Genomic DNA, 25,743 nt, shown 5'->3' on the forward strand with positions numbered 1-25,743 from the left:
GTGATTAGCTGTTCGAAAGATTCCAGAAAAATATGACGTAGAAAAAGGGTTGACTATAGGATGTACTCATTTTTTAAAAGGCATGGATTTCACCTAACAAGGTGATACAGTGATAGGACACGGGAGTCACATTCAGGGGGACGGTAACTGAAATCTCGTTCTGGCCGGATTCAGGTTTACCTTGAGTAGTGTAGCTACAGGGCTTCTAGGCCAGTTTGTGATGTCACACGTTCAGGTTATGACATCATACGCGCAGGTTGCCTACATGCAGAAGAAGGACAAAGATGTCCAGTCCAAGGAGGCGGAATCCAAGATGTGATGGTGGGAAACTTCTAAATCTAGTACGGCAGAACTAGCGCAGACATAGACCATAAGTAATATGGATTGCACGTGACGTCATTACACTGAAATCAGCATCTAAGTCACATGGAGCAGGTACCAGGAGTTGCTGTCATTACCCACTGTATGGAGTGGAGATCACAGTTATAGTTTTTTTTTCGTTTATAACATAACAATCAAACAATTTGGCTTCTCGCTAACACATTTGGTAGTGCACATAACCTAATTTCTGCGAAATCCATAATATTAATGCGATGGTTAACGTTTTTACGTGTGACCAGGTGAAACGTACTGGCAGTTCTATACTCAAGCAACAGAGTTACAGTTCTTCAGAGAACACTTTTTTTTTAGCTTCGAGTATTTTAGTCCACCACATCCACATGGGATAGAAGACAAATTTTCAGTTTGCCGGCAGCATTTTTTTATGACGATTTGTCAGAAAAACGTGTGGAACGTTTTGTTATGCTTTTGTGAGAAATGAAATCCATTTATTTCCAAAACGTCCTATTTTTACGCAAAATAAGCGTTTATATTTTATGACTTTTGACAGTTGTGGTGGTGATGGTACGTAAAGCAAACAAAAGATTGCCAGTTGGCATTAAAAGAATCTCGTGAGGCAGGTTCACTCAACGATAACGTGTTTTACAGGCGTAATTAACAGTCTATATTCACCTTTAGTTGTGTATGGTGTTATCAGAAGCATATTTGCACCACTAAGGACTTTCGTTCTGGCATATAAACTGAATGAAGACCTGCTGGAAGTGTTTTTCAGTGCTGTGATAAGTCGTGAAGGAGCATAATATCAGTCCAGCAATCTGAAGCAGCTTCCAAGGGATTTTTGGTATACATTCAGATTGGTACATCCATTAGTGCTAAATTCCTCTGCCATTGTAATAAATTACGACTATGATTACATACCTTATCTAGTTTCTTACACTTCGTATTAGGCTAGGAAACTGAACAAAATATGGAGTGCCACTTATGGCAAATTTCGCCATGTTCTAAATTTTGTAGTACAAATACCTTGGACAGAAACAACAAGGTGGCTTGTTTATTATATCCAATCATCATGTTTATCTGTGCAAAATAGGCCAGAAAGTATTAGACATATTCCCATTTTTAATATGAAAAACCTTTGAAGAAACTAGTTATCTCAGCTTTGCAGGACATAAAGAATGGTAGTTTCCTTCAGCTGAATAAACATGTTTCAAACAGTTCTCCCCTTGATAATCACATTTATCAACTGAAAAAAAGCTGTACTCTTTGAATATTGTAAAATGAGGCTACATCATGAACTGAGACTCCACAGCGTGAAACTACACAATACTCTGATTACACATTTACACACAGAAATGGTTTTGTTTAATAATCAGTGGTTTTGTATTGTTTTGAGAATAGAATTACGTGCGTATATGGTGGCACCTACAGCTGCAGAAGACAAGTCACCTGCAGCTGAGCTGTAGTTTCTGTGTTTGTTTCTGTGAATTTGAGCGCCGCTCTGTGAAACCATCTCTGTATTTTTCTTTATTTTTCTTTGACTCTGTTGCTGTCAAGTGAGAAGTTAATGCCTTACATTTGTTTCAGTGTGCCATTCAGAATACCCATTTATAAATTTCTGTCCCTTAAACCTGTATTACCATGTTAATTTTTAAGATGGCAGTACTATCTTTTGTTCTTCCCCCATCATATAGTGCTTCTACTGCAGCAAACATTGTATGAAATAAAGTCGATTCTAAAAGATTTGTGCTAAGTGATACAGTAATACATTTCCACAGTACAAGAATATAAGTTCTGTTTAAGTGCCGTTTTTCCATGACACCAATATTCATAAATTAAGTGTTTTTATTATTACCAACAGTTCTTTCATTTTTATGTTGTGTTCATTGCTGTCCCAAGAAATCTGTTGAACTTTTTGGCAACAGGCCAGGAAGAGTAAAAGTCAGTCACCAGAAACCATTTGTCCTTGACAACTAACCAGAAAAGACATAAATCTTTATTCTCTAACACATACCACATAGCCTGTTGCAGATCCTAAAGAAATAAATGCATTTTAATTAAACTGATAATGATCCTGTTAAACAGAGGCTCTTTACCTAATAATGAATTACCCTCTGAGGCAGGATAAATAAATAAACCATCGTTTCTCCACAGAATTGAACAGTAAGATTATTCTGTAAAGCAGATAATCATAATCTGTGCAGAATGCTTCTTAAGGCCCTTGGAACTCTTCATACACTCCGTAATATATGTACTCTCTAATGATTTTTCTTGGCGGCAACACAAACAAGTTTCGCATGAACTGTGATGTACACAATCACTAGACAAGAGATAAGGAGTAATCTTCGTATTCACTTTGCATGGGGAATTCCTGCCAATTCAAACGAAAAAATCGCTTAATTGCCCACTCTTTTCAGAAACTATCTAAAGATCTAGATAAAAGAACTAAAAATTTCCGTCGGTTACATAGCAGGTAAGAGTGTTGTTGTAGACCTGCATGTCAAATAGTAATTTACAGATGGAAGCAACTATTTTTTTTGGTAAAAACACATGTAATATAAAGCTGCCAGTAGGAGATAATTAGCAACTGTTAAAAATAACGAGATGGGCAGTCTTGTTTCAGAGTAGAAACTTTCCTTTTAATTCTCTTGGTTAAATTTAGTTAGTGTAAGCATGGATAATTCTAATCAGTACAATGATAGCTGGATAAATGTTAATGCCGGTACAGTTCAAGGTCTACAATTTCCTTGTCTTTCGTTACTGTAAATCTTGACTCGTTCTACATCCCTGAACGTTCTCCTCCTTCATGGAATTTTGTTTAAGATCACATTTTGCGCTTTGAAACAGAAGTACTGAACTCCATATATACTCAAAGAAGTATTGTTTTGCAGCCTAAAGATTAGGCAAACCAACAAAAATTTCAGTTGTAAAAGTGTACTATTTCACAATCCTAGAAAAGATATTTCCGTGAATTGAAAGTTAGAACGTATGTTGGTCCTTACAAGTAAGACTTGATGAAAGACTAAAGATTTTAAGATGAGAAAACGTTAATTTTTACCTGCAGGAGTTTTCTCTATAGTCAACGTTTCCTAATATATTGAGATATATATTCTTTCGGTATCTAACTGGATTACGCAAAAGTGATAAAATAAAGATGCTTACATTCGTAAAAAACAGAAATTATGGATATAAAAGGATTTCATTTCTTAAAATAGCGTAACAAAACATTTCACACATATTGTTGAGGAATAATCATTTTGTCTTTACTCCCGTGGAAGCGGTAAACTAAAAACTTACAGAGCAACGTAAACATGTGTTCACTGAAGGACTGTAATTCTCTTGCTTGTAAACTGAACTGTCAGTATATTTTACATGGCCACATGTAACAACGATGACCATCGTATTAGTATTAGGAAGTTCGGAGAAATTAGGTTAATGCACTATTACATGCGTAATAGGAATAAGGCCAGTCTTATTGTTATGGCTATTAGGGTTGTTGCAAATTTTGGTGACAGACGTACCAGTAAATTAGCCCACTACACCTGTTTTCATTCACTGCTTTCATGTGGCATCATATTTTGAGGTAATTCATCATTAAGAGAAAAAGTATTCATTGCACAAAAGAGTGTAATCAGAATAAAGCTGCAGCCTACCCAATATCACTTGCAGATATTTATTTAGGGAACCAGGAATATACACAGTACCTTCACAATGCGTATATTCACTTATGAAATTTGTTATTAATAACCCATCGCAATTCAAAAATAATAACAAAGTAAATGGTTACAACATTAGAAGAAAGGATTATCTTCACTATTCTGGGTTAAATCCGACACACAGAAAGGGTTGAATTATGATGTCACAAAAGTCTTTGGTCATTCACCAAACAACATGATAAGTCTGACAGATAGGTAACCAGAATTTAAAAATTAATTAAAAGAGTTTCTGAATGACATCTCCTTCTACTCAATACATGAATTTTTAGATATGAAATAGTAAATGTAAAACAAAGAAAAGAACAAAAGTTAATTATATAGAGTAGAGAAATCTTATGTTAAACTGACGCGTTCCACAAAGTTATGAAATTCCGTATTCATGGTCTATGGAATGCAATGTAATATTAAAATCGATACTTGATTTCAGTTGTAAATAAGAAAAACTGTAACTGTCAACTCCACGTCGCATAACTCGTAATGGTAGAAACTCGGCTTCCTGTCGCGAATTACGTGAATTAGATAATTTCAAACCGCAACACGGCAGAGATAGGGTGCACACAGTCTATGTTATACCTGGTCTATGAGCCCAGTATGTGAGCAGAAATGAAAGAAATCCAAGATGGAGGAAGTAGCCCCACTTATACTTTATCACCCCTGTGCTATTAGAGTTCGAAAGTGTCCGATTGACCCGAATTGTATAAATTGGCGACATGTTCACAAGTATTTGAATGTACTGAATTATTTATCAGAAATACGTTAAGAACTTGGCAATACTGATGTAACTTACAGTATTTCCACGTCTAAAATGTTTGTGACATTTATCAAAAATATGTAAGCTCCGTCAGAAAAAAATACAGGCGTATTCATTAATAAATGATTATTTTTATGCTTCACCAAAGAAAGTTTATGTCAGACACTGTGGCTAAAATTCCATCTCGTCGTTTCATTTCCCTCCTTCTCCCTACCTCTCTCTCTCTCTCTCTCTCTCTCTCTCTCTCTCACACACACACACACACACACACACACACACACACACACACACAGTTAGCAATGGTTACTTTAAGCCATGAAGAATTCCATGTATGAAGATGTGAAGGAGATTCACACATTGACAGGCTGATCAGAAAATTATTTCTACGTTATTGTCTTTTACGATTTACTCTTTCATTACTTTTTCATGCAAAGCTTTACTGTAAGATACTATGTTCAACGAACATTTTAGTCTGTGCAGTTTATAAAATCAAGTGCCCCAAAGTCGGTCCAATCAAACGTCAAGTCACTTCCTCACGCATGTCGCTACTGACATTAAAAATTACGAGTGAACTATGCAAACATCCCTCAAAGAGAAACTGACATTAACATGTACAAGGGCACATACTTCACAGTCTAAAGCAAAATACGTTTTTACGTCACTGGTATCTGAGTTGAGAGGCCACATTAAAAGTTGAGTTCTCAGGAAGGTAATCTGGACTTCAGGACTCTTAAATAAGTCCCAATTGTTATTTTCTCTGCTAAAATGTCTATACTATTTATCAAAATACAGTTGATTTGAACAATACTGGTGTAACAGTATTTCCCTGCCTAAAATGTCTGTATTATTTATCAGAATAGACTGTTTAAGCATTTATTGGTGGTCATCTCCTTCCATTCTATTGATGAATTTCTTAATAGAACCAACTGATGTGTAAGTATTACTAACAATACTAATAATGTGAATATTAGTTCACTCTCACTTTTGTGCAAATTCAGTACAATAATGTGATCATTGTAAATAAGTGTCATAAAATAATGCTTGTATTTGATTATGTGTGTCTGTATAGCCTAAGAATTATTATGTGAAACTTAGTTTATTGCGCAGTTACATGTTTTGCAGAAAGTTTTCTATTATCTCATAAATGAAAATACTATATGTTTATGGTTTTTTTATTTATTCTACATCCTATAAGGACCATTTGACTTGCGATCTGTGGAAGACATATTAGCATATTTCTTTTGCTTTGAGAACATTTACTGTGTATTCTTCTCTTCCTCCATGATCTATTCACTATGAATCTATTGGAATAAAACGTACATCTAAACTGTCACATTTTTTTTTCTTTTTGCATGTAGAACGCCCATCTAAGAAATTTGTGCCCGTAACTGCCCTGACCATGACACACCTTTATTAAGGACGCCATCAGATGTTACTTTCCCTGTATGGATGTGTGGAATATAGTATGTTATCCAATCGCAGTTTTTCACTGAGACACGAGTAACAGAGATAGTTTGAAGATGCCCAATGGAGAGAAATTAGAAAATATCTGAAATATGAAATAAAGCGATTATTTGAAGAAAAAAAAACACACACACACAGCCTACTCAGCAAAATGACTTTCCTCAACTAAGTAGCAGTTGCTATGGACTCAAGCATACAAAATTTTATAATAAAGAATGTAAAAAAGATGAGAGACATAAAACTAGCGACATCCTGTTAGTGACATCCTGGGAAAGTAGATATGAATCAGCTGAACCGATTGTAAAATCTAATTTTGAAAGGAGCGTTATGTTTAAGGAAAATTTAGGTCGAACTGAGTTAAACAGATTTAATTTAGTGTTTGATATGACAGTAGCAGTAGGACTGTCAATCTTAGATATATCACAGTCTCATCTTACAGACTTTCACAATGAATATACGTTAACCAAATTTTCAACAAATCATATCAAATTCTGTTACACTGATACTGATCGCTTCATTTATTATACTAAAACTTCAAATATTTGTAAAGATATCAGGATCAATGTACATAAACGGTTTGCTATGTGAGGTTTCCCTATAAATAAATGGTATAACTTCCATTTGTAAATAAAATGGAGTTTCGATTATTGAAAGATGGGTTCAATGGTGAACCTATTAACAAATTCAACAGTCTGATTTATACACCCAAGACCGAAACAGGACATGTAATGTGCAAAGCAAAGGGAGTGGAACAGTCTTCTGTTAGAGCTAACCATTGCTGATTACTGCCGCTGTGTATTGAATTCAGATGTTAATACAATTAAACAGTGTGTTAATCAATCCGAGTTTTATGTAGTTTCTATTGGTAAACCACATATGTTAGGTTTATCACCACGATGCGTTAAAAGTTTTGTAGTTAGAGATACAGTGAGTATCTTAGCTTGGTGTCACTACCATTTGAAAAATGTTGAAGTCTGACTGATTGTATTGTATGAAAAAAGAGCAATACGTACGAGACGAGGGAGAAAAATAATGAAACTAACAACACTGCAAGTGATCTGGCAACACTGTTTTGTCCTACTTGTGTAGACCGGTGTGTTCGTCCCTTGAAGATGCTCATTCTTAATTTCAGCTCCGTACAGCCATTTCGTGATTTCTGAATGCGCAATCACTGAAGTTGTGTTTTTGTTGCATATTACGAAAATGTAATTTAGAGCAACGTTATGCAATCAAGTTTTGTGTTAATCTTGGGGAATCCATGAGTGTGATCTTTGTAAAGTTGAAACAGGTCTATGTGGAACATTCCTTATCAAGAGCACAATATTTTTCGCTGGCACAAATCATTTTCGGAAGCTCAAACACATAGAAGATGAACCTCGCTCAGGGAGACTTTCAACTTCAAAAATTGGCGAATACATCAACGTTTGTGTTCTCTTATGAGATCCGACAGGCGTTTAACATTAAGGATCTTCTAAACACTTTCACTGTACATCAAATTTTGACCAAAGATTTGGAAATGCAAAATGTTTGTGTAAAAAAGGTGCCGAAAGACCTCAGAAGTGAACAGAAGGACAATCGAAGAAACGTGTGCGTTCAGCTGCCAATGACCTCAAATGGTTCAGTCGTGTTATCACAAGTGATGAAATCTGGATTTTTGAGCACGATCCCCAGGCAAAGCGACAACGTGAGGGGTGACACATTGAGACATCCCCTCGACCGAGAAAAGCTCGACTAAGCAAATCAAAGATCAAAACAACGCTAATTTGCTTTTTGACAGTACGGGCATCGCGCATAAAGAATTTGTTCCTCCAGGACAAACTGTCGACAAGTGTTTTAGAAAGTTTGATACTACTGAGACTAGACACTGCAGGCAAGTTAATGCTGCATCTTGACAACGCCCTATGTCACACAGCCACTTCCATCACGAAATTTTTGATCTCAAAAGACATTCTTGTTATTCTGCAGTCTCCTTATTCGCCTGATCTGAGTCCTTATGATTTTTTTCTTTACCCGGAACTGAAAAAGGTCTGAAAAGGGTATCATTCTTGAGCACATTTAAAGGAGTATGGCTGACTTGCTAAAGGCCCTACCAGTTAAAGCCTTTCACCGCTGCTACAAAGACCGGTAACTACAATTCCGCCGACGTACAGCTGCCGAAGGGAACTACTCTGAAGGAGACGACAATTACTTTTCTCGCAAACCTCGTATACATTTACATGTTTTAGTGTGTGTGTGTGTGTGTGTGTGTGTGTGTGTGTGTGTGTGTGTGTGTGTGTGTGGTGTTAAAATGTAGAAACATTAAATGTGATTTGTACCTGATATACTGTGCGTTAATTTTATTTCTTCCGATAATTCCTTTCTACAACATCTACAGTTCAATTTAATAGGATGTGGACCATTAATCCCACAATGTGCCTTCACGTTGTAATGTGTGAAAGAATGGTAATACCTTGAAATAAAAAAATATTATTCTGAAACATTTGAGATAATACACTATGTGATCAAAAGTAACCGGACATCTGGCTGAAATTGACTTACAAGTTCGTGGCGCCCTCGATATCGGTAGGTGAGGCCTGACATGAAATCGGCGTTCAAAATCATCCCAAAGGTGTTCTATAGGATTCAGGTCAGAACTCTGTGCAGGCCAGTCCATTACATGGATGTTATTGTCATGTAACCACTCCGCCACACGCCGTGCCTTATGAACAGGTGCTCGATTGTGTTGAAAGATGCAATCGCCATCCCCGAATTGCTCTTCAACAGTGGGAAGCAAGAAGGTGCTTAAAACATCAATCTAGGTCTGTGCTGTGATAGTGCCACCCAAAACAACAAGGGGTGCAAGCCACCTCCGCGAAAAACACGACCACACCATAAAACCACCGCCTCCGAATTTTACTGTTGGCACGCTGGCAGATGACGTTCACCGGGCATTCGCCATACCCAAACCCTACCATCGAATCGCCACATTGTGTACCGTGATTCATCACTCCACACAATGTTTTTCCACTGTTCACTCGTCCAATGCTTACGCTCCTTACACCAAGCGACGCGTGATGTGTGGCTTATGAGCAGCCGCTTGACCATGAAATCCAAGTTTTATCACCTCCCGCCTAACTATCATAGAATTTGCAGTGGATCGTAACGCAGTGTGGAATTCCTGTGTGATGGTCTGGATAGATGTTTCCCTATTACACGTTACGACTCTCTTCAACTGTCGGCGGTCTCTGTCAGTCAACAGACGAGGTCGGCCACTACACCTTTGTGCTGTAGCGTGTCCCTTCACGTTTCCAATTCACTGTCACATCGGAAACAGTGGACCTACGGATGTTTAGGAGTGTGGAGATCTCGCGTACAGATGTATGACACAAGTGACCCCCAATCACCTGACCACGTTCGAAGTCCGTGTGTTCCACGGAGCGCCCTATTCTGCTCTCTCATGATGTCTAATGAATACTGATGTCGCTGATATCGAGTACCTGGCAGTAGGTGGCAGCAGAATGCACCTAATATGAGAAACCTATGTTTTTGGGGGTGTCCGGATACTTTTGATCACATAGTGTATGTAAAAGCTGTGTGAAATGATGTATGGAGAAGGCAACATCTGTTTAGGAAACAATTAATAGTCTTCTGAATTAAAATTCTGCTACTCTTCAGGTCGATAAAGTAACACAAATAATAACACATTTTAGGCATGGAAATAATGTTGTGATATTTGACAGTTCCACAGTCATGTTGCAGGTGCCAAGTGTCCCCTAACGAGTAAGTTGCACCAGTATTCTCGTTATCTTTATGTATTTTTGGTAAATAATACAGACATTTTAGATGTAACGTCGCTGTACAATGTGTAACTTCAGATAACAACGACATAAAAATATGTTTTGCTGTAGATTGAGAAGTATGAGCTCTTGCACATGTTAATATCAGTTTCTGCTTAAGGAATTCTCGCATACTTGCAGTTTTTAAGATCATTAGTAACATGTGTGAGCAAGGTATTTGAACTTCATTCCATAGATGTCTGCATCCTTAGTGGCTACTTTCGAACACTTCATTTTATGAACAACACACACTTAAACATTCGACGAACTTAGAATCTTATGGCACTGTCTTGCATGAAAAATAATGAAAGAGTAAAGAATATAAAGTACAAATAATTTTCTGCTCAGCCAGTCAATGTCTGATCCTCATTGACATTTTCACACATGGAACTATATATGTACAGTTCTAATTTCATAACTTAAAGTAACCATTGTTGCTTTCGTGTCTATGTGTGTGAGACGGAGAGAAAAAAGCTATTGACGAGGCAGAATTTTAGGTACAGTGTTTAACACAAACACTTTTTGTAAGTGAAGTGTAATTATGTGCAAGCAAAAAGGGAAAGGTTTGATAAAATGGATAAGATTCAGCAATTATCTTAAAAGCTGGATTGCTTTGCAAAACAATAGCAATCTTGAGCTAACAAAGATATATTTATAATGTGCAGTGTGCACATGACTGTGTGTGCGTGCGTGCGCGCGCGCGCGCGTGTGTGTGTGTGTGTGTGTGTGTGTGTGTGTGTGTGTGTGTGTGTGTGTGTGCGCGCGCGTTCGTGTTTTGCTGACAAAGCTTACTTATTTTTTGACAAATGACATAAACATTTTAGATGTGGAAATACTGTAAGTTATACCATTATTGTCAATATCTTTACTTTTTTGATAAATGATTCAGGACATTTGGATACTTTTGAATTGTAGCGTCAGAGGGGCTGAAAAGCACAACTGGACTCGTTACAACAGCTCGTATTTTTTAATTTCTTGCTACTACAACTGGGCTAGTTGCGCAATCTTGATTTTTTTAATTTTTCGCCACTGCTATCTTGGATCCCACCACCTTGGTTTGGGATGTTAGTGCCTGCCCCTGCATATATGCAGCCTGTGGCCGTTATGTCATAGCCCACAAGTGTAACGTCTTAACATTGCCCAGCTTTCCGACTTCCATGGTCTCCCTAAATCGATTGACTCATATTCCGGGACTGTTGTTTTGAAAAGAGGATCAATTTCCTGCAGCAGCCTTCCCCAATCTCAACTTGTGCTCTGTCATTAATGACTGCTGTTACCAGAGCGTTAAACCGTAATGTTCCTTATCGTTCCCCTATTTTAACAGGAATTCCGTCAGAGTCTTCCGTTTTTACCATTTTGCACAACCTTAATCGCTTTTCAATGACGAGAATGATTTCAATATCACTCTTATGTCAATCTAGGAGCCTGGTAGATGGTGGTGTGGTAGTATGGTCTTCATGAATTTATGCATATTGAAGTCTACTATTTAACATCAATTTTCTCACTTTATTGTCTATGGTTTCAACTCCAGGTGGTCCAGGACTGACGGGTTCGAAGTTGTGAGTCCTTTCATCGACTTAACATAGGACCAGATTTTTTGATGGATATTTCACCAGTAGACCTTGCCGTTCATGGGGAGGCTTGCGTGCCTCAGCGATACAGACAACAACGTAGGCGCAACCACAACGGAGGAGTATCAGTTGAGAGGCCAGACAAACTTGTGGTTCCTGAAGAGGGGCGTCAGCCTTCGCAGTAGTTGCAGGGGCAACAGTCTGGATGATTGACTGATCTGGCCTTTTAACATTAACCAAAACGGACTTGCTGTGACGGTACTGCGAACGGCTGAAAGCAAGGAGAAACTACAGCCATAATTTTTCCTAAGGGCATGCAGCTTTACTGTATGGTAAAATGATGATGGCGTCCTCTTGGGTAAAATATTCCGGATGTAAAATAGTCCCCCATTTGGATCACCGGGCGGGGACTATTCAGAACGACATCGTTATCAGGAGAAAGAAAACTGGCGTTCTACGGATAGGGGCGTGGAATGTCAGATCCCTTAATCGGGCATGTTGGTTAGAAAATTTGAAAAGGGAAATGGATAGGTTAAAGTTAGATATAGTGGGAATTAGTGAAGTTCGGTGACAGGAGGGACAAGACTTCTGGTCAGGTGATTACAGGGTTATAAATGCAAAATCAAATAGGGGTAATGCAGGAGTAGGTTTAATAGTGAATAAAAAAATACGAACGCGAGTAATCTACTACGAACAGCATAGTGAACGCATTATTGTAGCCAAGATGGACACGTAGCCCACACCTACCACAGTAATACAAGTTTATATGCCAACTAGCTCCGTAGATGACGAAGAGATTGGAGACTGAAGGGAGACGAAAATTTAATAGTCATGGGGAACTGGAATTCGATAGTAGGAAAAGGAAAAGAAGGAAAAGTAGTGGGTGAATATGGAATGGGGATAAGGAATGAAAGAGGAAGCCGCCTGATTGAGTTTTGCACAGAGCATAACTTAATCATAGCTAGCACTTGGTTTAAGAATCATGAAAGAAGGTTATATACGTGGAAGAGGCCTGGAGACACTTGAAGGTTTCAGATAGATTACACAATGGTAAGACCGAGATTTAGGAACCAGGATTTAAATTGTAAGGCATTTCGAGGAGCAGCTGAAAAAACTGAAAAATGGTGGGAATTTAAGAAGATGGGGTCTGGATAAACTGAAAGAACCAGAAGTCGTAGAGAGTTTCAGAGAGAGCATTAGGGAACAATTGACAAATATGAGAGAAATAAATACAGTAGAAGAAGAATGGGTAGCTATGGGAGACGAAATAGTGAAAGCGGCAGAGCATCTAGTAGGTAAAAAGACGAGGGCTAGTAGAAATCCTTGGGTAGCAGAAGAGATATTGAATTTAACTGATGAAAGGAGAAAATATAAAAATGCCATAAATGAAACAGGCAAAAAGGACTACAAACGTCTCAAAAATGAGATCGACAGGAAGTGCAAAATGGCTAAGTGTAGATGAATAGAGGACAAATGTAAGGATGTAGAGGCTTATCTCACCTGGGGTAAGATAGATACTGCCTACAGGAAAATTAAAGAGACCTTTGGAGAAAAGAGAATCACTTGTATGAATATCAAGAACTCAGATGGAAACGCAGTTCTAAGCAAAGAAGGGAAAGAAGAAAGGTTGAAGGAGTATATAGAGGGTCGACACAAGAGCGATGTTCTTGAGGACAATATTATAGAAATGGAAGAGAAAGTAGATGAAGATGAAACAACGTGAAGAGTTTGACAGAGCACTGAAAGATCTAAGTCGAAAAAAGGCCCCAGGAGTACACAACATTCCACTAGAACTACTGATAGCCTTGGTAGAGCCAGCCATAAAAAAACTCTTCCACCTGGTGAGCAAGTTGTATGACATCCTCAGACTTCAAGAAGAATATAATAATTCCAATCTCAAGGAAAGCAGGTGTTGACAAGTGTGAAAATTACCGAACTATCAGTTTAATAAGTCACGTCTGCAAAATACTAGCATGAATTCTTTACAGACGAATGGAAAAACTCGTAGAAGCCGACCTCGGGGAAGAACAGTTTGCATTCCGTAGAAATGTTGGGACACGTGAGGCAATATTGACCCTACGACTTATCTTAGAAGATAGGTTAAGGAAAAGCAAACCTACGTTTCTAGCATTTGTAGGATTAGAGAAAGCTTTTGACAATGTTGACTGGAATACTCTCTTTCAAATTCTGAAGAGGGGTGAAATGCATGGTGCGAAAGGCTCTTTACAATTTGTACAGAAACCAGATGTCAGTTATACGAATCGGAGGACATGAAAGAGAAGCAGTGGTTGGGAAGGGAGTGAAACAGGGTTGTAGCCTATCACAGATGTTATTCAATCTGTGTACTGAGCAAGCAGTAAAGGAAAGAAAGGAGAATTTGGAGTAGAAATTAAAATCGATGGAGAACAAATTAAAACTTGGAGTATTGCCGAGGACATGGTAATTCTATCAGAGATAGCAAAGGACCTGGAAAAGCAGTTGAACGGAATGAACAGTGTCTTGAAAGGAGGATATAAGACGAACATCAACTAAAGCAAAACGAGGATAATGGAATGTAGTCGAATTAAATCAGGTGATGCTCTGGGAATTACACTATTGGCCATTAAAATTGCTACACCACGAAGATGACGTGATACAGACGTGAAATTTACCCGACAGTAAGAAGATGCTGTGGTATGCAAATGATTAGCTTTTCAGAGCATTCACACAAGGTTGGCGCCGGTGGCGACACCTACAACATGCTGACATGTGGAAAATTTCCTACCGATTTCTCGTACACAAACAACAGTTGACCGGCGTTCCCTGGTGAAACATTGTGACGCCTTGTGCAAGGAGGAGAAATGCGTACCGTCACGTTTCCGACTTCGATAAAGGTCGGATTGTAGCCTATCGCGATTGCGGTTTATCGTATCGCGACATTGCTGCTCGCGTTGGTCGAGATCCAATGACTGTTAACAGAATATGGAATATGGAATCGGTGGGTTCAGGAGGGTAATACGGAAAGCCGTGCTGGATCCCAACGGCCGCTTATCCGCATGGCTGTAACGGATCGTGCAGCCACGTCTTGATCCCTGATTCAACAGATGGGGACTTTGCAAGACAACAACCATCTGCACGAACAGTTAGGCGACGTTTGCAGCAGCATGGACGACCAACTCAGAGACCATGGCTGCGGTTACCCTTGTCTTGACGGTGCATCGCAGACAGGAGCGCCTGCGATGGTGTACTGAACGACGAACCTGGGTGCACGAATGGCAAAACGTCATTTCTTCGGATGAAACCAGGTTCTGTTTACAGCATCACGATGGTCGCACACTTGTTTGGCGACATCGCGGTGAACGCACATTGGAAGCGTGTATTCGTCATCACCATACTGGCATTTCACCCGGCGTGATGGTATGGGGTGCCATTGGTTACACGTCTCGGTCACCTCTTGTTCGCATTGACGGCACTTTGAACAGTGGACGTTACATTTCAGATGTGTTACGACCCGTGGCTCTACCCTTCATTCGATTCCTGCGAAACCCTACATGTCAACAGGATAATGCACGGCCGCATGTTGCAGGTCCTGTACGGGCCTTTCTGGATACAGAAAATGTAATACTGCTGCCCTGGCCAGCACATTCTCCAGATCTCTCACCAACTGAAAACGTCTGGTCAGTGGTGGCCGAGCAACTGGCTCGTCACAATACGCCAGTCACTACTCTTGATGAACTGTGGTATCGTGTTGAAGCTGCATGGGCAGCTGTACCTGTACACGCCATCCAAGCTCTGTTTGACTCAATGCCCAGGCGTATCAAGGCCGTTACTACGGCCAGAGGTGGTTTTCTGGGTACTGATTTCTCAGGATCTATGCACCCAAATTGCGTGAAAATGTAATCACATGTCAGTTCTAGTATAATATATTTGTCCAGTGAATACCCGTTTATCATCTGCATTTCTTCTTGGTTTAGCAATTTTAATGGCCAGTAGTGTAGATTAGGAAATGAGACACTTAGAGTGATAGACGAGTTTTGCTATTTGGTGAGAAAAATAACTGATGATGGTCGAAGTAGAGACGATATAAAATGTAGACTGCCAAGGCAAGGAAAGCGTTTCTGAAGAAGAGAAATTTCTTATCGAGTGTAGATTGAAGTGTCAGGAAGTCTTTTGTGAAAGTATCTGTATGGAGTGTAGCCCTATATGGAAGTCAAACATGGACGATAAATAGTTTACACAAGATGAGAGTAGAAGCTTTCGAAATGTGGTGCCACAGACGAATGCTGAAGATTAGATGAGTAGATCACGTAACTAATGAGGAGGTACTGAACAGAACTGGAGAGAAGAGAAATTTGTGGCACAACTTGACTAGAAGAAGGGATCGGTTGATAGGACATATTCTGAGGCATCAAGGGATCGCTAATTTAGTATTGGACGGCAGCGTGGAGGGTAAAAATCGTAGAGGGAGAACAAGAGATGAATACACGAAGCAGATTCAGAATGATGTAGGTTGCAGTAGGTACTTGGAGATGAAGAAGCTTGCACAGGATCGAGTAGCATGGAGAGCTGCATCAAACCAGTCTCTGAAATGAAGACCACAACAACTCAGCACATTTCAGCAGTACCTGATTGTGGAAATTCTTGGAATTTTGAAGCACAGTCACCCTTATAAACACACAATGTCTGATTAATTTTTCTTCATCGACTTCCCTACTTCTTCTTTTGCAAAAAAGAGTAACAATCTCTGGTTTCGGAATATTTTCCGAATACTAGTATTAAATCAATCCAGCTTAACACTCTGCCATCTTACTTGGTATGTGTTTCTCTACAGTCTGATTTATCATGTGTTTGACCCGTAAATCTTTTCTTCATCTGGCTAATTTTAACTAAATGTTCTCAATTCGGCTTTTATGTGGATGTTAAATGCTGTTCACTTCTAACAAACACTTAACATTGCCATTAAGTACAAAATGAAAATAATTGCTCCACTGCTCGGCTCTATTTGCATCGAAAAACCGCCTCATTCTTAAAAAATTATGCTGTCTATAAATATAGTTACATACGAGTTTATTATGAGTATTTACGTTTTCATGATGACAAATTTTGTTACCAGTTACAGTTCGTGAATGAACAAAACCATACTGTCCTTCCTATATTCGGCTTGACACACGAAGAGTAAAATATCTCAGTATCGGCATACACCTCGAAAAAATGTTTGTTTTAAGCTCAGCTTGTTCACGATTCGGTGTTTTCCTTCAAAACACGTACCTCTGGTGTGACCTATTTCTTTTCCTGTTGTCATTTCCCTTGGTATGTCCGTGCCACAGCTCGCTGCAAACGGCAGCTATGCGTTATTTTGTTATTCTTTGTCGTAAAAGAACAATTGTGTGTCTTCCCTCTAATACACTTCCTGCTGCGTACTGTTCGATTTCATTCCTTTGTGTTTTCAGTTGGATATAGGCGTTGAGTTTTCCTCTGTTTACAGTAACACCACCAGTTCAAACTTACAGGGCTTCATTTCCGTAGGAGGCACTAAATTAATAAATAATTTGAAGCACAGATTTTTGGTGATAGCAACGCAAACACTTTAGTAAATGCATTGGCCAAAATGTCTCTGCCTCTTTGGTTGGTGACACGATCCAGCATGGACGAAAATCCACCTTAACACTATGTCCCTGACGGCCACACTTCTCTACTGTTCAGGCGGCGTGAAGATCTGCAAACGAAACACTGGATTTATGCAGTAAATTACACGTCTCAGACAAATTAGAATTAACCTGCAGATATTAGCCTCTTGAATTATAACTTCGCTTCGTAGTTTTGCCAGCAGGAGCTAATAGTACTGAGTAAAATAAATCCTGAGCATATCGAAATCCTTAGAATGTTATGTACATCCAGCCGTTGGTTGCCGAATTAATCGTCACTATTTGCGCATATTTTTGAGACTCTTGATATATTTGTCTTCAGCAGAAAGAAGATATAGTCTGATCCTATCTCTGTGAACTTCTGAGTCATAAAACATCAGTCAGTCATGCCTGTGATTGTTTGCTTTAATTTTTTAAATCGACATATATAACCTGAAAAGAACTATGATGACGAGCCAAAACATTTGAATCGCCTATTTAATGGCATATTGCTCCACCTTTGGAACGCAATACAGGACCGTTCTGTGTGGCTTGGATTCCAAAAGTTATTGGTAGATTTCCGTAGGTTTTGACACCAGATTTCTAGGCACTGGTCATGCAAGTCCAATGAATTAAGGGCCGTATTTCGTAGGCCCAAAGATGCCGCCCATCGTATGTTTCCATGGGTTCAGAGCAGGCGAATTTGGTGGTCAATACAGTAACATGATCCTCAAACCAATAAATCACGATTCTGACGTTATGACATGGAGTGTAATGCTGCTGGAAAACGCCATCGTCGCCGAGGAAGACATCAAGCATATATAGACGCATGGTCCCCAATAGTGTTGACGAGGGCCGCCGCTGCCACCGTACCATCTATTACAGATCCCAAGAAATCCCATGTGTATGTCCCTCATAGCATAATGCTGCCCTCACCGGCCTACGTCCGTCGCGCGGTGCGTGTTTCGAGAAGTCGTTCACCTGGATGACGGCATGTGCATGTACGACGCCTCAGGTGATACAGAAAGAAACGTGATTCATCTGACCAAGCGACTCGTTTTCATTGCGCCACATTCCAATGTCGATAACCCTGTGACCACTGCATTCGTAATAGAGTATGTCGTTGAATAACACGGGAACACGTACGAGTCGTATCTTGTACACCACTGGTCATTAAAATTGCTACACCAAGAAGAAATGCAGATGATAAACGGGTATTCATTGGACAAATATATTATACTAGAACTGACATCTGATTACATTTTCGCGCAATTTGGGTGCATAGATCCTGAGAAATCAGTACCCAGAACAACCACCTCTGGCCGTAATAACGGCCTTTATACGCCTGGACACTGAGTCAAACAGGGCTTGGATGGCGCGTACAGGTACAGCCGCCCATGCAGCTTCAACACGATACCACAGTTCATCAAGGGTAGTGACTGGCGTATTGTGACGAGCCAGTTGCTCGGTCACCATTGACCAGACGTTTTCAACTGGTAAGAGATCTGCAGAATGTGCTGGCCAGGGCAGCAGTCGAACATTTTCTGTATTCAGAAAGGCCCGTACAGGACCTGCGACATGCGGTCGTGCATTATCCTGCTGAAATGGAGAGTTTCGCAGGAATCGAATGAAGGGTAGAGCCACGGGTCGTAACACATCTGAAATGTAGAGTCCACTGTTCAAAGTGCCGTCAATGCGAACAAGAGGTGACCGAGACGTGTAACCAATGGCACCCCATACCATCACGCCGGGTGAAATGCCAGTATGGTGATGACGAATACACGCTTCCAATGTGTGTTCACCGCGATGTCACCAAACACGGATGCGACCATCATGATGCTGTAAACGGAACCTGGATTCATCCGAAAAAATGACGTTTTGCCATTCGTGCACCCTCCTGTCTGTGATGCAGTGTCAAGGGTAGCCGCAGCCATGGTCTCCGAGCTGATAGTCCATGCTGCTGCAAACGTCGTCGAACTGTTCGTGCAGATTGTTGTTGTGTTGCAAACAACCCCATCTGTTGACGCAGGGAACGAGACGTGGCTGCACGATCCGTTACAGTCATACGGATAAGATGCCTGTTATCTCGACTGCTGGTGGTACGAGGCCGTTGGGATCCAGCACGGCTTTCCGTATTACCCTCTTGAACCCACCGATTCCATATTCTGCTATCAGTCATTGGATCTCGACCTACGCGAGCAGCAATGTCGCAATACGATAAACCGCAATCGCGATAGTCTACAATCCGACCTTTACCAAAGTCGGAAACGTGATGGTACGCATTTCTCCTCCTTACACGAGGCCTCACAACAACGTTTCACCAGGCAACGCCGGTCAACTGCTGTTTGTGTATGTGAAATCGGCTGGAAACTTTCCTCATACCAGCACGTTGTAGTTGTCGCCACCGGCGCCAACCTTGTGTGAATGCTCTGAAAAGCTAATCATTTGCATATCACAGCATCTTCTTCCTGTCGGTTAAATTTCGCGTCTGCAGCACGTTATCTTCATGGTGTAGCAATTTTAATGGCCAGCAGTGTATAATGTGATCAGAACAGTAATCTATAAAACACCTATGTCTTCACCAGTAATGTTGTCCGTCGTCAGATGTGCCACAGTTGACCTTCTTTCCTGTTTTACAGAGCGGCCAAGCTTTCGACCTCTAAGTTATGTGATGAGGCGTGGAGCTCGAACACCTGTAGTAGCCTACTTACGATTACACCGTCCTTCAACCACTTCCCCTAGATGCTCAAGACAGTAACAAGTGAAAAGCCGATCAGTTTCAACGTTTCTAAAATGTTCGTTCCCATGTGTGGTGTCCTAAAAATTTTGCCTCTTGTCAGAGTCGTTTATTTCCGTGACTTCCCTCATTTGCGGACCGCATCATCGTTAGAATTCTTTCCCATTCGATTCTGCTCCTCTTATATACTTCCCCTATAGTGTCACGTGCCCGCAACGAGACCAGTGTCATTCAGTCTCGTAGTACTCACTGGTCTTAATGTTTTGACTCACCAGTAGAGACCGGATTATATGCGTGTGCATCTTGCACATGTATTTGCATATTTTGCTTCTTTTCACCGGTTATTTCATATTTTAACAGAAAACTAGCGATGAGCATATTTTCGCTCTCTGCAGTATTTTAACAATGTAGACGGGCGGGCTCTAGCCCGATCTCGTTTTGATGCTCAAAGAGTGAGCGCAACCTACAACTGCGTGCGATCACTACCCGGAAGCTGCATGCTAGCGAACTGGTTACTGAGCAGGGTTGGGGTTGTTTTGGGGGCGGAGACCAGACAGCGAGGTCATCGGTCTCATCGGATTAGGAAAGGGAGTCGGCCGTGCCCTTTCGACGGAACCATTCCGGCATTTGCCTGAAGCGATTTAGGGAGATCACGGAAAACCTAAATCAGGATGGCCGAACATGGGATTGAACCGTCGTCCTCCCGAATGCGAGTCCAGTGTGCTAACCACTGCGCCACCAATCTCGGTTACTGAGCAGGAAGAGGCAGGCAGAGTCGATGCTCCTGCCGCCCGCATCTCCGCTTAATCCCCGCCCCTGTCACACCGCACACGCCCGTAACAATTAAATTAAATTACACAAGTTGTTAGTCATACGTCCATTGTTTCAGTTTAGTTGTCTTTCTATTTGTACAAAGTTTAACGTGTTTACGTGTCGTGTATAACGTGTTGTGCACTATGCCGCCTGAAAATAGAAATGTCGTTTCGTGGGTAGCCGACCATCCTGGAACATTTGTATATGACGGAAATTTTTTATATTGTCGAGTTTGCGAGAAAAACTTTTCCCACAAAAAAAGGTCTCAAATAGATCAGCATGTCATGACAAGTCTTCGTATCGCAGGAACGCAAAACAAAGGGCCACAACAACAACTTTTGACAGCGGCAAGTATCAGTAGCAGCGATTTAACCTCCAAAGGAAACCAAAACAATTTGAAGCATTCATTGCAAGTAATAATCCTCTTCACAAACATACGAACCCTATCCTCAAAGGTTTCCTTCGCAAATATTTCTTAAGTCAAAATATACCAGACAAATCAGCGTTGCATCATACCGACAATTTATCTATAACTTCACGAGGAAATACGCAATGAACTAAAGAACAATATTATTTGGATTTCAATTGGCGAGACCACCGACTCTTGTGGCCGTTACATTGCAAATTTAATTGTTGGTACGTTAAAACAAGAGCCTTCTTCTTCCTATTTAGTGACCTGCAAAGAACTTGAAAAGGCAAATCATTCTACTATCGCCAGATTTGTGAATGAGGATATCAGAAAAATATTTCCAAAATCTCCCGCAGATGGAAGGGTGTTTGTGTTTCTCTCAGATGCTGCTTCGTATATCATCAAAGCAGGAAAAGCCCTCCAAGTATTTTACCCCAATTTGATTCATGCGACGTGCTTTGCTCACGGAGAACGTCGCCTTGTTGAAGAAGTACTATCCACTTTTTGCAATGTAAGTCAACTGATTTCATCCACAAAGGACGTATTTCTTAAGGCACGTGCACGCATCAAGACCCACAAAGAAAAACTACCAAATATGCCTGTACCTCCCGAACCAGTGGTAACTCTTTGGGGTACGAGGGTCGAAGCTGGGTTGTTTTGCAATGAACATTTCGAGGCCATCAGAGACGTAGTAAATGACTTCGATAGTGCAGAGGCTTTGGCAGTTTGCCAGTTCAAGGAACCATTTAATGACCCCCGTATTAAAAAGAACATTGCTGTGATTGGCATTTATTTGTCCCATATATCTGCGAGTATTAAAAGCTTCAAACTCGATGTTTGGCGTTGAAATTTGGAAAATTATGGTACGTTCCTCTGGGACCAAACTGCCGACGTCATCGGTCCCTAGGCTTACACACTGCCTAATATAACTTAAACCAACTTACGCTAAGGACAACACACACACACACACACACACACATGCCCGAGCCCGAGGGAGGACTCGAACCTCCGACGGGGATAGTCGCGAACCGTGGCAAGGCGCCCTTGACCGCGTGGCTACCCCGAGCGGCTTGGCGTTAAATGAATCTATTCAGTTAAAGAATTAAGTTAGACCGAAGGTATACCAGAGTATACTTAAAGAAAAGTTTGAAAACATTTTGAAGAGTTAGACAGGCTTTGAACCCTTGTCGCATATTTATAGTTTTATTATTAGAACAAGTGAACTTTCGTCAGAAACAATAAGTGCCAACACAGCACCTAAATTCAAATACTGCCCAGTTAATTCAGTTGATATAGAACAGTACTTTTCTACTTATTAAAATGTTTTGAGTAATCGAACACGCAATCCTACTACCTAACATTTAGAACACTACCTGATCGTTTGTATTGGCATTTGTAGCAAAATGTAAAATAATTTGTAAACGTTACTTTAGGCTGATAATATTAATGAACCTTAATGCTGTTCACGAAATTCATGATTGTGTGTTGTTTTTTGGAATAAAATATTACGGAGTGCGCGCGTGCGTGCCCATCTATGTGCGATATATCTTGAAGTTGGACCTGTGCATATCGTCTGTTTCGCGGCGAGTAACTCACATCGCGATTTCTTGTTACTGACAACAACTGCAAAGAAGAAATGATATTTGAAACACAGTGTGCGTCTTCAGTTTGCAATTTTTTAAAAACTAAGCTCAAAAAAGACTCTGCCTAACCTCTACCGCAAAGTATTCAGATCACGAGATCACCATTCTAAATGTTCCGACTTTTCACGTGGGCAGCACTCTTCCTAGCAATCGATACACACAGGTCCAGCTTCGAGATATATCACACGCAGTGACTACTATGTTTTTTACTATTTCATATTGCACTTTTCGACACTTTTCAGGCATATTCTAGGCATTTTATGCATATTTTGAGCTTTTTATGTTGCATATACTCATCAGAATATAGAGCACGTATAAATCCTCTTCAATTTTTAGTTTCCCGTTTTCAGTTCCTAGGTCGCCTATCGATTACAGAATGCTTTTCAAGTTGGCTGTGGGGCTCTACAAATACACTCAAAGTGCGACAAGTTAAAATCGCGTCCCTGGCCAGGCAACGACTTCAGCCTCTTATCTTCTATATACACTATACCAGTTGACCCACCCTAACACTGTCCGCGGGCCCTTTCGATGCTCCCTACTGATCGTGGGGCACAGTCATTAAGACACTGGATCTCAGGCCGATATTACACTATCAAATTTCTTTGACCAGGAAGTTTGATCAAATATTCATCATATTTCTTTGACAAAGAACTTTGAGATGGCGCAGAAAGGGGTATTACACTGTCATCAAATATTTTATCGTAGTTCCTTCAGAATGGCTGACATGTAGTAAAGAAGAACCGTATGATGTCAACTGAGAAATAGTTATTTTTAATGCTGCTTGTTTCGTAGTCCCCAGTCATTAAACGAGATAGTACTTTTTTCCAGAACGAATACAAAATGTAATTTAATTAATAATTAACATATAATAATAAAGTCTGAGTGCAGTGTAGTGTATACATTTCACAGTAACTGTGATGTTAAATCCTTTAACTTGAGAAATGAATTGTAACCTGTCACGTTCAGGTTCAATAGGAATTGATTATAGGTACGCCGGCCTGCTTCCCAAGTACTTTCTGATGCCTTACGCCGATTGTAGTTCGTACCGCAAATTTCTTTACGTATTGGTGGTTGGTAGGTTTAAAAGAGGGGGAAAGGACCAAACTGCTTGGTCACTGGTCCCTTGTTCCTATTAAAACAATTCAACAAGGGAAAGAATAAAACAGACGAGACGTACAGCACAATACCGAGAGGAAGGAAAAACCACAAAAACGACAGAAGGGCAACAAACACTACAAGAAACAAAATAGGACAATAAAATCACAGAGAGACGCGAGAAAAAGGTAGAAGAGATTAAAACACTTACACCTGCCACCGCTGCATCATCAATGAATAGTATTGTGCTAATTTTCTGTCAGTAACAAACAACAGTTCTTTAATTCCCTTTTCAGTGGCAAATAAACATCAGTGGTGACTTGCCTTACATCTTTCCTGGTTTGACTTCTTATACAAATCTCTTCGTGAACAATATTCTAATTTGCATTGAAGGTAAAACATTTTGTTTCATGCCAGATTATAAAGCCCCTTTTCATATTTATAGCACCACAATAAGTTCTGGAAATCGTTCTTATTTGCATTCCGAACGTGCTTTTTCATTCCATATACCGGTACACAACACACAATGGTTTCACAGTGTGTTTATGTAAGCAAACCGCATGTAGCAAACAGAAGACGATCGCTTTCGTTCATCGAATCTAATGTGACGTGCTATATTTCATTAAATAAATTTAACGAAAGGCAACGTTCGACAACTACTACACTACGTCAAATATATTTCACAAGCAACTTCATGAGAGAAACTTGACTGTGTAATAGTGGCCGTGAGGGGATAGGAGAGAGGTTCTGAGTTGTGCAATGACGACTGTTTTGAATGTCCATTAAGTTTCATAATTTTTGTTTTGCCTTTATGATGCTTCAGTTTCAACAAACGTTAATACTCTACATTTCATTTACCATGCTTCATGCCTTATGTCTCTTTTGGAGATAAAGTTCACGGTGCTTCTTGGTCTGTCTTGGTCTGTGTGTGACTATAACTTCGAATCTAGTTCGCGCAAAAAATGATGTATACATGATTCATTTCTTGTTATTTCTAAAAGTTCTTATGTTTCTTTGTTTTTGTTTCAGGTGTTCCCAGCAAGTCCTGTCTACGAAGTATAAATCAACAGAACTTCTATCTTCGTGCAATGATCAAGGAAACCAGAAGTTTACCGCTTACTGTCATTTTGTGTGTCGTTCTCTTTCCTGTTGTGTATAAATCTTTATAATAAAACAAAAATCGGGTGTAATTAGTGTTAAACAAATACGTGTCGATCATTCCCAGCAACCTTGCAATGTCCCACTCAAGTCACCCTTTTATTCTTCCTTGTCTTTGTCCCATTAAAATTTGCAGCTACCTCAGTCAAAAATATAGTGGAAGATAAACACCACAATGTTGATTAAATATAAAATTTTTTCATTCCAAACATGATAATTAGGGGTGTAAAATGTCTTATGTGCATTACACCCATGGGATTATTTTCAACACTACAGATTAGTTAGTTATTTGCTGTCATGTTCCATGGATCATTTTGCACGATAAATCGTCATAATGTGGAACAAGCCATTTTACATTCATATTGCAAATTAATTTGGACATCTATTGGTACTCTAAACATCACCATATTTTTTTTTCAATTTTTCCCCGAAATGAAAACAAGATATGCAGACTGAGTTACCAATTCCTACCGACCACCTTTTACCCATTACAAACATAAAAATTCTTCTACAGAATAGAAGGAGTTGACAAGGAGAAACTTTTTCAATTTACTTTCATATTTTACCGTGCTGTCTGTTAGACATTTTAATTAACTGGGTAAGTGGTCAAAAATTTTTGTTGCAGCGTTTTG

The 25,743-nt window shown here is 40.0% G+C and overlaps 1 protein-coding gene across 1 annotated transcript in view; it reads left to right on the top strand.

Moving 5' to 3' along the window:
- The window catches only part of LOC126236442 (lachesin-like), a 464,103-nt gene extending 438,991 nt beyond the window's left edge, over positions 1-25,112 (top strand). The window contains exon 9 of the mRNA XM_049945760.1: positions 24,983-25,112. The gene's annotated coding sequence lies outside the window, so the exon portion shown is untranslated. The remainder of the gene's footprint in view (positions 1-24,982) is intronic.
- The last annotated feature ends 631 nt before the right edge of the window (positions 25,113-25,743 follow it).

This window comes from Schistocerca nitens, chromosome 1 (genome assembly GCF_023898315.1).
Source record: "Schistocerca nitens isolate TAMUIC-IGC-003100 chromosome 1, iqSchNite1.1, whole genome shotgun sequence".
Taxonomy (NCBI): Eukaryota; Metazoa; Arthropoda; class Insecta; order Orthoptera; family Acrididae; genus Schistocerca; species Schistocerca nitens.